Raw genomic sequence first — 15,316 nt, 5'->3', positions numbered from 1 at the left:
CCTGCACCTGCTCGGATTTACCATAGGGTCTGGAATTCTTACTTTGCTTGGTGTTCATCAAACAATCATGTCGTTTACAAGTTTAGTGCGGCCTAATTTTTGGCCTTCCTACAACATGGCTTGGACTTGGGCCTTCGGCTGGCCTCTCTCAAGGTTCATATTTCTGCCTTGTCGGTATGGTTTCAGAGAAAAATTGCAATTAAGCCTGATGTTCTAACATTCACTCAGGGTGTTTTACAGATTCAACCTCCCTATGTCCCACCTGTGGCTCCTTGGGATTTGTCGCTGGTTCTGGAGGCCTTGCAAGAGTCTCCTCTTGAACCTCTTGAATCTGTCGACCTTAAGTGGCTTCCTCTTAAGGTCTTGTTTCTGCTGGCTATTGCCTCTGCTAGACGGGTATCAGATTTGGGTGCCTTGTCTTGTAGGTCCCCCTATCTGATTTTTCACCTTGACCGGGCGGTTCTTAGACCGCGCCCTGGTTATCTACCTAAGGTGGTGTCTTCTTTCCGCCTTAACCAGGAGATTGTGGTTCCGGCCTTTGTCTCTCCTGAATTGTCTTCCAAAGAGAGGTCTTTGGATGTGGTATGGGCTCTCCGTATTTATGTGAAGAGGACAGCTTCTCTTCAGAGATATGATTCTCTCTTTGTACTGTTTGGTTTTCACAAACGTGGCTGGCCTGCTAACAAGCAGACCTTGGCCAGATGGATTAGAATGGTGATTGCACATGCTTATGTACAGGCTGGCCTGCCAGCTCCTGCTACCATTAAAGCCCATTCTACTCGGTCTGTTGGACCTTCTTGGGCGGCCCGTCATGGTGCGACCCTTGAACAATTGTGCAGGGCGGCTACGTGGTCCTCAGTGAACACGTTCATCAAGTTCTATGCCTTTGGTACTTCCGCCTCCCAGGATGCTTCCTTAGACGCCGGGTTCTTGTGCCCGCTACAGTGCATCCTCTCCCATGAGGAACTGCTTTAGGACATCCCCGATGTTATTCCCTGTGGAACCCCAGTGTACCCCGCTGCAGAAAAGGAGATTTATGGTAAGAACTTACAGTACCTTTGTTAAATCTCTTTCTGCGAGGTACACTGGGTTCCACAGGGTGCCCACCCTTACGCACTTAGCTTCTTTGGGTTTGTATGGCATTAGCCGCTGATACCGTCTCCTGTCGTGAGAATGTGGTGTATGTGGCTACTAACGGTTGTCGTTTCTTTTACCTGCTACTGCATTGGACTGGTTAACAAAAATTAGCTTCTGTGCACGGAGGCTGGGTTATAGGGGAGGCAGCCCTGAGCATCATGGGAACAGTCAAAGCTTTTAGCATGTTGGTGCCTCGGAACAAGATCCTACTTTACACCCCAATGTTATTCCCTGTGGGACCCAGTGTACCTCGCAGAAAGAGATTTAACAAAGGTAAGTTCTTACCATAAATCTCATTTTTAGCCTATTTGCAAGGAGTTTAGAGAAAAGTTTAACTTCGACATTGAGAAAGGAGATAGGTTGGTAGCTGGGACACAGTCAGGGGTTCTTACCACCTTTAGGGATGACCGTGATATGGGCCTTGAGAGATTGCCTAAAAAAAGGGTTGTTATCCGAGAAGAGGTTACATGCTTCCAGGAGAAGAGGAGTTAATTTGTCTTTAAAGGCCTTATAGTAAGTGGGCCAGGACTCTTTCCAGAGGGAGTGGATTTTATGGCATCATCCAGCTCTAGGAGGGTAAAGGGCTTTTCTAGTTCCTCACTGGCATCATCCATGAATTTAGGGAATTTTTTTCCCATAAGATAAGTTTCAATATCATGGAGCCTCTTAGGTTAGGATTCGGGAGAGGGGAGATTGTATAAGAAGGAATAATACGAACAGAATTTCTCTGCAATTTTATCTGTATCATGGAAAATACGTTCTTGTACATCCTTTATGAAGGGGATAAACAAGAGTGCTCTTTGATTACGTAATTTTCTGCAAAAGTCCTTCAATTTGCCCCAGTCGTTGTTTCTTTAGATAGGATGCATTTTCCCCGTATCACACATTTATGAACCTCCCAAATGGTCACGTTAGAAACCTGAGGGGAGACATTGTACTCAATATACATATCAATTGCATCCTCGAGCTGGGCTTTACAGTAAGGGTAATTTAGTAGTGATGAGCGGGTTCGGTTCCTCGGAATCCGAACCCGCCCAAACTTCAGTTTTTTTTACACGGGGCCGAGCGACTCGGATCTTCCCGCCTTGCTCGGTTAACCCGAGCGCGCCCGAACGTCATCATCCCGCTGTCGGATTCTCGCAAGGCTCGGATTCTATCGCGAGACTCGGATTCTATATAAGGAGCCGCGCGTCGCCGCCATTTTCACACGTGCATTGAGATTGATAGGGAGAGGACGTGGCTGGCGTCCTCTCCGTTTAGACTAGAGTACTAGAGAGAGACACAAATTTTGGGGAGCATATTATTAGGAGGAGTACTACTTGCTGCTGATAGTGTGACCAGTGACCACCAGTTTAATTAATCCGTTCTCTGCCTGAAAAAAAACGATACACAGTGTGACACAGTCACATACCATATCTGTGCTCAGCCCAGTGTGCTGCATCATATGTAATACTGTATATCATTATCTGACTGTGCTGAGTGCTCACTGCTCACACAGCTTAATTGTGGGGGAGACTGGGGAGCAGTTATAGCAGGAGTACATATTTTAAGTACAGTGCACACTTTTGCTGCCAGAGTGCCACTGCCAGTGTGACTGACCAGTGACCACTGACCACCAGTATTGTGATTGTCTGCTGACCACCAGTATATTGTGATTGTCTGCCTGAAAAAGTTAAACACTCGTCGTGTGGTGTTTTTATAAACGCATTCTGCAGACAGTGTCCAGCAGGTCCGTCATTACATAATATATACCTGTCCGGCTGCAGTACTAGTGTGATATATATATATTTTAATTTTATCTCATTATCATCCAGTCTATATTAGCAGCAGACACAGTACGGTAGTCCACGGCTGTAGCTACCTCTGTGTCGGCAGTCGCTCGTCCATCCGTAATTGTATACCACCTACCCGTGGTTTTTTTTTTTTTTCTATCTTCTTGATACTAGTAGCTTACTTTAGGAGTCTGCAGTGCTGAGTCTGACAGACAGTGTCCAGCAGGTCCGTCATTACATAATATATACCTGTCCGGCTGCAGTACTAGTGTGATATATATATATATTTTAATTTTATCTCATTATCATCCAGTCTATATTAGCAGCAGACACAGTACGGTAGTCCACGGCTGTAGCTACCTCTGTGTCGGCAGTCGCTCGTCCATCCATAATTGTATACCACCTACCCGTGGGTTTTTTTTTTCTATCTTCTTGATACTAGTAGCTTACTTTAGGAGTCTGCAGTGCTGACAGACAGTGTCCAGCAGGTCCGTCATTACATAATATATACCTGTCCGGCTGCAGTACTAGTGTGATATATATATATATTTTAATTTTATCTCATTATCATCCAGTCTATATTAGCAGCAGACACAGTACGGTAGTCCACGGCTGTAGCTACCTCTGTGTCGGCAGTCGCTCGTCATCCATAAGTATACTAGTATCCATCCATCTCCATTGTTTACCTAAGGTGCCTTTTAGTTGTGCCTATTAAAATATGGAGAACAAAAATGTTGAGGTTCCAAAAATAGGGAAAGATCAAGATCGACTTCCACCTCGTGCTGAAGCTGCTGCCACTAGTCATGGCCGAGACGATGAAATGCCAGCAACGTCGTCTGCCAAGGCCGATGCCCAATGTCATAGTACAGAGCATGTAAAATCCAAAACACCAAATATCAGTAAAAAAAGGACTCAAAAATCTAAAATAAAATTGTCGGAGGAGAAGCGTAAACTTGCCAATATGCCATTTACCACACGGAGTGGCAAGGAACGGCTGAGGCCCTGGCCTATGTTCATGGCTAGTGGTTCAGCTTCACATGAGGATGGAAGCACTCAGCCTCTCGCTAGAAAAATGGAAAGACTCAAGCTGGCAAAAGCACAGCAAAGAACTGTGCGTTCTTCGAAATCCCAAATCCACAAGGAGAGTCCAATTGTGTCGGTTGCGATGCCTGACCTTCCCAACACTGGACGTGAAGAGCATGCGCCTTCCACCATTTGCACGCCCCCTGCAAGTGCTGGAAGGAGCACCCGCAGTCCAGTTCCTGATAGTCAGATTGAAGATGTCAGTGTTGAAGTACACCAGGATGAGGAGGATATGGGTGTTGCTGGCGCTGGGGAGGAAATTGACAAGGAGGATTCTGATGGTGAGGTGGTTTGTTTAAGTCAGGCACCCGGGGAGACACCTGTTGTCCGTGGGAGGAATATGGCCATTGACATGCCTGGTGAAAATACCAAAAAAATCAGCTCTTCGGTGTGGAAGTATTTCAACAGAAATGCGGACAACATTTGTCAAGCCGTGTGTTGCCTTTGTCAAGCTGTAATAAGTAGGGGTAAGGACGTTAACCACCTCGGAACATCCTCCCTTATACGTCACCTGCAGCGCATTCATAATAAGTCAGTGACAAGTTCAAAAACTTTGGGCGACAGCGGAAGCAGTCCACTGACCAGTAAATCCCTTCCTCTTGTAACCAAGCTCACGCAAACCACCCCACCAACTCCCTCAGTGTCAATTTCCTCCTTCCCCAGGAATGCCAATAGTCCTGCAGGCCATGTCACTGGCAATTCTGACGAGTCCTCTCCTGCCTGGGATTCCTCCGATGCATCCTTGCGTGTAACGCCTACTGCTGCTGGCGCTGCTGTTGTTGCTGCTGGGAGTCGATGGTCATCCCAGAGGGGAAGTCGTAAGACCACTTTTACTACTTCCACCAAGCAATTGACTGTCCAACAGTCCTTTGCGAGGAAGATGAAATATCACAGCAGTCATCCTGCTGCAAAGCGGATAACTGAGGCCTTGGCATCCTGGGTGGTGAGAAACGTGGTTCCGGTATCCATCATTACTGCAGAGCCAACTAGAGACTTGTTGGAGGTACTGTGTCCCCGGTACCAAATACCATCTAGGTTCCATTTCTCTAGGCAGGCGATACCGAAAATGTACACAGACCTCAGAAAAAGAGTCACCAGTGTCCTAAAAAATGCAGCTGTACCCAATGTCCACTTAACCACGGACATGTGGACAAGTGGAGCAGGGCAGGGTCAGGACTATATGACTGTGACAGCCCACTGGGTAGATGTATGGACTCCCGCCGCAAGAACAGCAGCGGCGGCACCAGTAGCAGCATCTCGCAAACGCCAACTCTTTCCTAGGCAGGCTACACTTTGTATCACCGGTTTCCAGAATACGCACACAGCTGAAAACCTCTTACGGCAACTGAGGAAGATCATCGCGGAATGGCTTACCCCAATTGGACTCTCCTGTGGATTTGTGGCATCGGACAACGCCAGCAATATTGTGTGTGCATTAAATATGGGCAAATTCCAGCACGTCCCATGTTTTGCACATACCTTGAATTTGGTGGTGCAGAATTATTTAAAAAACGAGAGGGGCGTGCAAGAGATGCTGTCGGTGGCCAGAAGAATTGCGGGACACTTTCGGCGTACAGGCACCACGTACAGAAGACTGGAGCACCACCAAAAACGCCTGAACCTGCCCTGCCATCATCTGAAGCAAGAAGTGGTAACGAGGTGGAATTCAACCCTATATATGCTTCAGAGGTTGGAGGAGCAGCAAAAGGCCATTCAAGCCTATACAATTGAGCACGATATAGGAGGTGGAATGCACCTGTCTCAAGCGCAGTGGAGAATGATTTCAACGTTGTGCAAGGTTCTGCTGCCCTTTGAACTTGCCACACGTGAAGTCAGTTCAGACACTGCCAGCCTGAGTCAGGTCATTCCCCTCATCAGGCTTTTGCAGAAGAAGCTGGAGACATTGAAGGAGGAGCTAACACAGAGCGATTCCGCTAGGCATGTGGGACTTGTGGATGGAGCCCTTAATTCGCTTAACAAGGATTCACGGGTGGTCAATCTGTTGAAATCAGAGCACTACATTTTGGCCACCGTGCTCGATCCTAGATTTAAAACCTACCTTGGATCTCTCTTTCCGGCACACACAAGTCTGCTGGGGTTCAAAGACCTGCTGGTGAGAAAATTGTCAAGTCAAGCGGAACGCGACCTGTCAACATCTCCTCCTTCACATTCTCCCGCAACTGGGGGTGCGAGGAAAAGGCTCAGAATTCCGAGCCCACCCGCTGGCGGTGATGCAGGGCAGTCTGGAGCGACTGCTGATGCTGACATCTGGTCCGGACTGAAGGACCTGCCAACGATTACGGACATGTCATCTACTGGCACTGCATATGATTCTCTCCTCATTGAAAGAATGGTGGAGGATTATATGAGTGACCGCATCCAAGTAGGCACGTCAGACAGTCCGTACTTATACTGGCAGGAAAAAGAGGCAATTTGGAGGCCCTTGCACAAACTGGCTTTATTCTACCTAAGTTGCCCTCCCACAAGTGTGTACTCCGAAAGAGTGTTTAGTGCCGCCGCTCACCTTGTCAGCAATCGGCGTACGAGGTTACTTCCAGAAAATGTGGAGAAGATGATGTTCATTAAAATGAATTATAATCAATTCCTCCGTGGAGACATTGACCAGCAGCAATTGCCTCCACAAAGTACACAGGGAGCTGAGATGGTGGATTCCAGTGGGGACGAATTGATAATCTGTGAGGAGGGGGATGTACACGGTGATATATCGGAGGATGATGATGAGGTGGACATCTTGCCTCTGTAGAGCCAGTTTGTGCAAGGAGAGATTAATTGCTTCTTTTTTGGTGGGGGTCCAAACCAACCCGTCATTTCAGTCACAGTCGTGTGGCAGACCCTGTCACTGAAATGATGGGTTGGTTAAAGTGTGCATGTCCTGTTTATACAACATAAGGGTGGGTGGGAGGGCCCAAGGACAATTCCATCTTGCACCTCTTTTTTCCTTAATTTTTCTTTGCGTCATGTGCTGTTTGGGGAGTATTTTTTTGAAGGGCCATCCTGCGTGACAGATGGGCCAGGTGTTTGTGTCGGCCACTAGGGTCGCTTATCTTACTCACACAGCTACCTCATTGCGCCTCTTTTTTTCTTTGCGTCATGTGCTGTTTGGGGAGTGTTTTTTGGAAGGGCCATCCTGCGTGACACTGCAGTGCCACTCCTAGATGGGCCAGGTGTTTGTGTCGGCCACTAGGGTCGCTTAGCTTACTCACACAGCTACCTCATTGCGCCTCTTTTTTTTCTTTGCGTCATGTGCTGTTTGGGGAGTGTTTTTTGGAAGGGCCATCCTGCGTGACACTGCAGTGCCACTCCTAGATGGGCCAGGTGTTTGTGTCGGCCACTAGGGTCGCTTAGCTTAGTCATCCAGCGACCTCGGTGCAAATTTTAGGACTAAAAATAATATTGTGAGGTGTGAGGTGTTCAGAATAGACTGAAAATGAGTGGAAATTATGGTTTTTGAGGTTAATAATACTTTGGGATCAAAATGACCCCCAAATTCTATGATTTAAGCTGTTTTTTAGGGTTTTTTGAAAAAAACACCCGAATCCAAAACACACCCGAATTCGACAAAAAAAATTCGGTGAGGTTTTGCCAAAACGCGGTCGAACCCAAAACACGGCCGCGGAACCGAACCCAAAACCAAAACACAAAACCCGAAAAATTTCAAGTGCACATCTCTATAATTTAGTATGGAATCATTAAAATGCCAAAGAAGGTGCTGGGAGATGGGGGGCCCAATAGATAGGTCTAGTCGAACTGGGGCATGGTTGGACCATGTCATCTGGCCTATGGAAGTAGCTTGAACCAGGGGTAGGTGTCTGTGGTCATGCAAGATATAATCTAGTCTAGAATAGGAGTGGTGAGGGTTTGAATAATATGTAAAATCTCGGTCTGATGTGTGAAGTATTTGCCAGACGTTGGACAGCTGGTGGGTATGGAGCAAGCGTCTCACCTTCCTTGATAAACCATTAGGGACCTAGAGGAAACATCTAGATTGAGGTCCAAAGTCCAGTTAAAGTCCCCACCCACTATTAGGATCCCCTGCTTAAGCGAATCAATCCGATCTAGAATACTCTCAAGAAAAGCTGGTTGGCCTTGGTTTGGTGCATCGATATTAACAATTGTAAAAGTTGTGTTAAAAATAGAGCATACATGTAAAATGCACTTCCCCTCTTCCAGTCTATGTACCGCAACATTGGCAAGGGGTATGTGCAGGGACGGACTGGCCACTGTATTTACCGGGAAGATCCCCGGGAGGCCGATGCGCAAATGAGGCCACCTGTCTGCCATGTGGTTTTTTTTTCACATACAGTTCCATGAGAGGCAGTCGAGGGTGTGCAGCGCGGCCGGGCTGTGTTAAATGATAAGCAGCCAGCGGAGACAGTACACCTAGGGCTGACTCTGAGTGGCCGGGATGACTACAGTACACAGGGTGGAGGTCGGTGGAGCTAAGTGGCCAGGACAACCAGCTGGGCTGAGTCTCTGAGAAGCCGGGAGACAGAGGTGCGGGACACAGGTGGAGGGGAGAGGAGAAGGGAAGCTGGATTAATCTGAAGACCGGGAGAACAGGGCTGATCGGAGGGGCACAGTTTGAGCTGACGATCGTGGCTGCAGACTGTTTCTCACACACAGGCAGATGTCTGCCTGAGATTTTGAGTAAAGAAGCAGCTCAGGGCTGAGATCATCAGCACCAGCAGGCCCCTCTGTCAGCCTCAGGCACTGATGATTAGATTAAGGTTTTAGATGGGGGTTGTGAGCCCCTCCCCCCACCGTTCAACGGGATTATAGTTTCCCCTCTCCTCAGACTTCAAGCCCTGCACAAACGAGTGTACAACATGTTGCCCTGCCCCCAGATCTCCTACAGCTCCTCCCTTCTCCATCTGCTTCCACAGGCTGGGCAGCACAGAGGGAGAAACTCAGAGATTCCCAAGCTGTGCCTCTAACCCCCCCCCCCCCTCCCCACTACCACCATGTGTGTCTCTACCACCTATGTCAGCTGCCTGTGTCTCTTGCATCCCTCCATGTGTGCCTCTGCCCATCTCCCGTCTGTACCTGAGCCCCTTTTCTCATGTGCCTCTGTCCACTTTCCCATCTTTACTTTTGCCACATTATCTATCTATGCCTCTGATATTTCCCCACTCTGTACCCCTACCCTCTTTGTCATGGTAACCTTGCCACCATCTGCAGAGGAATCATTCTGCCTCTTCTCCATGTGTACCACCAACACCACCTCATGGCTGTTTGTGTAGACCAACAAAATCAACACAGTGTACAGTGCCACATCATTCATCGGGATGGCAGGTTAGCACAATTTGTCATTTTTTAATAGATGTACATTCCTATTTTAAGTGTGTGCTTGTATGTGTGTGTGTGTATATATATATACGTATATATATATACGTATATATATATATATATATATATATATATATAAAAGAAATTTCCACAAAGTGGAAGGTGCACTCTGTTTTTGTAAATTTCTTCTATATGAGCGGACATTGTTCTGCTGGGAGCACCCACCCCGGGAATTTATGATGAGACTTAGGGATTTACATACAATAGACATATATGCAATATGTGAAGGCCTGATTGCATTTGTGGATATCTGACAGGCATGCATAGGGAATGTGGGTTGTCTGTGGGCATGTAGGTAGGCTGACCATAATATCCATTTAACCTGGGACATTCATGAATTACACAGGTTCTGTGGCTGGCTGGCTGGCTGACTACAAGCCTGCTTTTCACCTGGTTTTAAGTAGCCACAGAACCTGTGTAATTCATGAGTGTCCCAGGTTAAAGGGATAATACAGTCAGCCTAATGTAGGTAGATTTGGGGGTATGTGGTGAAGTCAGAGGAGCATCTTTAGTATGCCGGGACTATGGGGCTGCATCATAACATGCACTCGTTCTGGGTGCCTCATGGAACACCTCTGCATCCACTGGGTCGGCAGCAGGGGGTGAGGTGGTCGTGGGGAGCCCTGTCAGTTTAATTTGTACTGGGCCCCATCAAATCTGGTGTCAACCCCGGGTGCAGGGGATGCCATTGTTATGTTGCCCGGACTGCTGCCAGGGCCCCATATGCCCTGCACCCCTGTAATGCCACTGAGCGGAAAAAAGAGAGGGAACATAAAAGGCAGTTATTGCACTTAAGCATGGCAGCAACGTCACTAGATACTGAGCCGGTCCCACAGAAAGTGCTCCGCAATAAGAAAATGTCCCATTCGCTTACTGTAATGCTGCCTGCTTAGTTCCGGGACTGCTGTGCTCCTGAAGCTAAAGTTATACTGGTGGACAGTTGGGTGCAGCGCTGCGGCTACATGAGCTAATTTCCTCCAGGGGCAGTGATTGCAGTGATTTTCTTGTGTTGGCATTGTCCTGTGCCTGTTTCTCATGCCCTGGTCTTCCCACTAGAGGTCTATTTAGGTACAATTACTAATGAATATGGTTCTGGTAACTGCAGCTATTCCCCTTAATCAGTCACAAAGTGTGTGAAATTACATTTTACAAATATTGGGGCAGTACACATATATATGCCTTAGTTATACATTACAGGAATAAGTGGTCTATTTACTAAGCCTTGGTTGGAGATAAAGTGGACAGAGATAACATGCCAGCCAATCGGCTCCTAACTGCCATTTTTCAAACCCAGTCTGTGACACGGCAGTTAGGAGCTGATTGGCTGGTACTTTATCTCTGTCCACTTTATCTCCATCCAAGGCTTAGTAAATAGAACCCTTAGTAACGTAGGGTTCACTGAGGACTGCTCCAGTGAGGGGTAATAACTGACAGGACAGGGAGACTACTTTTAAGTAGTGAAAGCCAGTGACATATTAACAGGGGGAACCTGTACTCACCCTCTTTATATAGCACCCCCAATCCTTACCTCTTTCTCTACTTATTTTCCCCTAGCCCCTTAATCTATGTATTTTTCTCTGTCTCTGTCACTTTCTGTCACTCTCTCTCTATCTCACAGACACTCTTGTCACTTTGTTTTAATAAATGTTTCTGTCACCCATGTGGTGCCACTGCTCCTTTCTGTCACCCGGCCCAGTGATGGGGATAGAGCGTAGTAAGCAGCTGGTATATTCTCTGTGCAGCATCTGTGAGGTGTCACTGTGCCCCACCAAATTTTATTCAAAACATGCAGAAGTAGGCGGGTGGTGTCCATCTACTTCTGTGACATCACAAGTTGGAGAAAGTTGGCTGGTCTGATTAAACAGTTGGTTAGGTGTATGGAGTCACTGTTTGGGACACTAAGGTCAGTTGGATGGTTGGAGGGAAATTGCTTTGGTACATGGCCAGCTTTTGCCTTGCCTATCACCGATGTATCCAGGTATAGTGATGTACTGATCCCTTCTACTTAGTTGTTGGTATCACATATAGTTGATTTGGTGCCGCCCATGTGAGGCCACTTCAAGAAATTATTCCAGGGCCACTTTTAGTTCCCAATCTGTCCCTGGGTATGTGTTTAGCAAAAAGGATAGCCACTCCTTTAGATTTTAATTGGGAATAATTACAATAATCTGAAGTAGGGAAGAACCTATTCCTAAACTGAGGAGCGGAGGGGGAGTGTCAAAAATGGGTCTCCCGAACTAGGACAATGTCCGTCTACTCCGCATGTAATGAATGAAGAGCTCCCACCCTTTTCTCTGACATTTAGACCCCTGGCATTTACTGAGACTATCCTAAGTGCAGAAGCCATGTGTTGAAGTAGTTAGAGAACACCAGTAAATGTATACTTCGGATCAGGTGGTAAGAGCAAAAAGAGAACGTACGACAGAGAGAAAAGGGAAGAGAAAAAAGAGATACGCCCGAACATAAAAGTTGAAATAAGCAGCACAACAAATCAATTTGAAGAATAGGATACCGCATCCGGACAAGAAAGGGACCACAGAGGTGCCTCTGTCTCGGGAAAAACAGGGCGGTAGGGGGTACACTAGGGAGCCATGGCCCGGTCATCCTAAAAGGTTAATTATTTTAAACACAATGTAATAAACTAAGACAATCGGTATTGTCGGTATGGAACTGAAACAATAACAATATAAGACTTTTCAAATCAAAAAATCTGAGGAAGAAAAGAAATTAAATCAAATTAGAGTCTTCAAGTACTGTAAAGAAATAAGCAATAATAAGGCTCTAGGTGTTTAGGTAAACTATTAGTAAGCAACCATACTAAGGCAGCAATACCCGAGAGTATAGAAAGGAAAAAACATACAACTGTTATTAAACATTACGTGAAGCAGAGTCAATTTGAAATTTTAAACCGTGGGGTGTATAGCATACATTGCAGGTATAACCAATCAGGTAGACCACACGGAGGGTCAGTCTGTCATCCTCAAAGGGAAAGATAAAACAAAGCACTGGTATGTAGATATAAAGAAACAGTGTAGAATTGATGAAATCTAAACCCAGACAAATATACCGTCCATACTCCCATCAAGTGGTGTCCAGTGTCTGTAGAGAGTCTCCCGTGGACTTCTTTAGGAGTCTGGACCTGATGCCACCTTTCTCTTCTGGCTGGATTATCTGGAGCTGCATTAGGAAGAGTAAAAGCTTGCTAATCAGGGAGGGATATATCCTCTAGGCCCAAAGTAGAGCAGAATCCAGGCAAGTCAGCCAGAATTTGGAGAGATAAAAGCTTGCCAGCATGGGAGACTTGTAAAGAAAACGTGAATCCCCATCTGTATTTTAGATCTTGTTTTCTTCTGTCAAAGGCTTCAGCAATCTCTGCTGTTGGAGTGTGAACCAAGAGAGATCCTGAAAGATTTGGACCCGGGCACCGTTGAAGTTGACTCCTTACAATTTGCGCACCTTGCAGAGAATCTCCTCTTTCTGTGAAAAATAGTGGAGTCTACAAATAATGTCTCTCGGGTGGTCAAGCTGGTCCTTTCGGTCTAAAGGCTCTGTGGGCCCCAACGAATTCAGTAGAATTGTTGGGACTAGGCCCAGAATCTCTCTGAATATTTTGTTAAGAGCGTCAATGAGGCCAGATGGAGGAACCGCTTCAGGGAGGCCACGGATTCTAATATTATTTTGACGGCCTCTGTTATCCAGGTCGTCTAATTTATTCTGCATAATTCTCATGTCCGACCCCTGTTGGGAGACCATGTCGCGGAGATGAAGTAGTTGGTCTTCCACTGAATATTTCTCTTCTTCCAGAGAGACAATTCTAGCCCCCAGATGTTTGCTAACAGATTGCACGATTAGATCTGGGTATGAAGAGAGTCCTGTAAGCGGCACTCAAGTGCTTGCATGTCAAATTTCCCCAATCTCACCCCGTAGCTGGGACATTTGAGCTTGTAGATCTCCAGATGGGGAAGAATGGGCCATTTTGGGTAGACTAACTGTATTCTCAGGCGTAGCATAAGAAGGGTCTGCAAGTTGTGGTATAGACAAGTAGGACCGGAGATTCGATTGGGAGGTATTATTACGTGCTGTTAGGTTCCTGGTGCTCAGAACAAGGGAGATGTTATGAAGTGAGTCCAGAGCACCAGGACGTAATGCTGGGAAAGGGAAACGGAATGGGAATAGCCCCTGGCACCCTACCTCCGTTGTTTTACCCGTGCTGTCAATTCACTCTTGCGAGACTATGGTTTCTTGGGCCCATGGCAGCCGCGTTTGAAGGGCGGATTAAGTCTGCCCAACTCCGATGCCCCCTCAGGTCTTAAGGAGAGACAAAGAGTGAACTGAGACAGGGTAATAACAATGGGCCCTCTAACTGAAACAACCAAACCCAGGGGCTACTAACTAGGCTAAAACTAAATGTATGTGCGGCCCGCCGCCAAAGGAAAAGAACAACAAAGGAAATGCTGACCACACGCCGACACAATACTTTTGTGTACCGGCGGTGACAGCATAAGCAGAACCCTCTGCAAAACACCAGTGACAGATACAACCAAGGAATACAGCGGCCTAGGCCGACGGACGTGGCAAAGCCACTACTCACGGAACCGGTACAAATACTGGCAAACGGACAGGAACCCCCAATGCTGCCGACACAGACTCTCAGAACTGGAGGACAGGCAGAATCCCAAACGACAGGCCGGTGGACACCAAGAAGCCAGAAACTCGACCAGGCATAGGCAAAGCCACAGGACTTCTGGACAGGAACGCTTCACGGCAGGACACGGGATCAGACACAGGAATCGACACAGGGACTGACACAGGAGTCGAGACAGGAAGCAGCTAGACTGACACTGCTAGACAGGAGCTCAGGAACTGGCAGGAACAAGCTCAGAACTCAAGCACTCTGGAAGACTGGATACCTAGAAATATCACCAGCGTCTGTGAATTGCACTCAGCCAGCATATAACAGAGAGGCCTAATTAATTATGTCATGCAGCTGCCCTGTTGCATGACTCCAAACTGACAAGATGCAATTAGCAGCCAGGTGAGGCTGAACACATGGGAACAAGCTGCAATTACACAGACTCACCACCGGCAGCAAAGAAGAGTATTCTTAAACAGAGCAACGGGAAATCCTGGCCTGCAAGACAACTTATAAACATAAAATAGGAATGAACCACTACCTGTGGTTCATAACAGTATCCTCTCCTTAAGGGTGAGATCCGAGCACCCCATGACACCCACGGGGAACATAAACAGAAGTATAACATAAAATACATAACCAAAATGCAAAATGGAAATGAGCCACAGCCGTGGCTCATAACATTACCCCCCCCCCCCTTGAGGAGGGGTCAAAGGACCCCAAAATTCAGAATATCCAACACAAGGGATACAAAAAAAAACCTGACACACTGGTCTAACAGACAAGAAAACAGAAACAAGCTGTAACAACAGCTTGTAACAGTGCCCTTCCCTTGACGGTGGCCACTGGACACAAGACAAGGGGGGGAAAAAATCTTTTTTTTTTTTTTTTTTTTTATATCAAGGCAAGAGTCAAAAATTATTTATTTTTCTTCTTCTTCTTCTTCTTCTTCTTCTTCTTCTTCTTCTTCTTCTTCTTCTTTTTACAAAGCTCTTTAGGTCTGACCAAGGTAATTCCCCAAACACTGTCTGAACTGATGGTACCACCCAGCAAGGCTGCGTTCAAATCAGAGATAGGTCTCTTACAATTGGGAGCTGAACTTTCAGGCAAAGTACTACTATTAGAAGAAGACAGAAAAGCACATCCTGCAGTCAAAACAACAGGCTGAGACTCTTGTACCGAGTCTACAGTATACGGTGAACTCTCAGCAGATAAGATGAGTGACCTAGAGGAACCTGAACCAATTTCTTGGGAACCATATCTTTTCATAACTGCATCACTGAATGCTGGGGGATCCTGAAGAATGGGATCTTCAGCTTTTATT

Source organism: Pseudophryne corroboree, chromosome 9 (assembly GCF_028390025.1).
Source record: "Pseudophryne corroboree isolate aPseCor3 chromosome 9, aPseCor3.hap2, whole genome shotgun sequence".
NCBI lineage: Eukaryota > Metazoa > Chordata > Amphibia > Anura > Myobatrachidae > Pseudophryne > Pseudophryne corroboree.
This window is presented reverse-complemented; position numbering follows the sequence as displayed.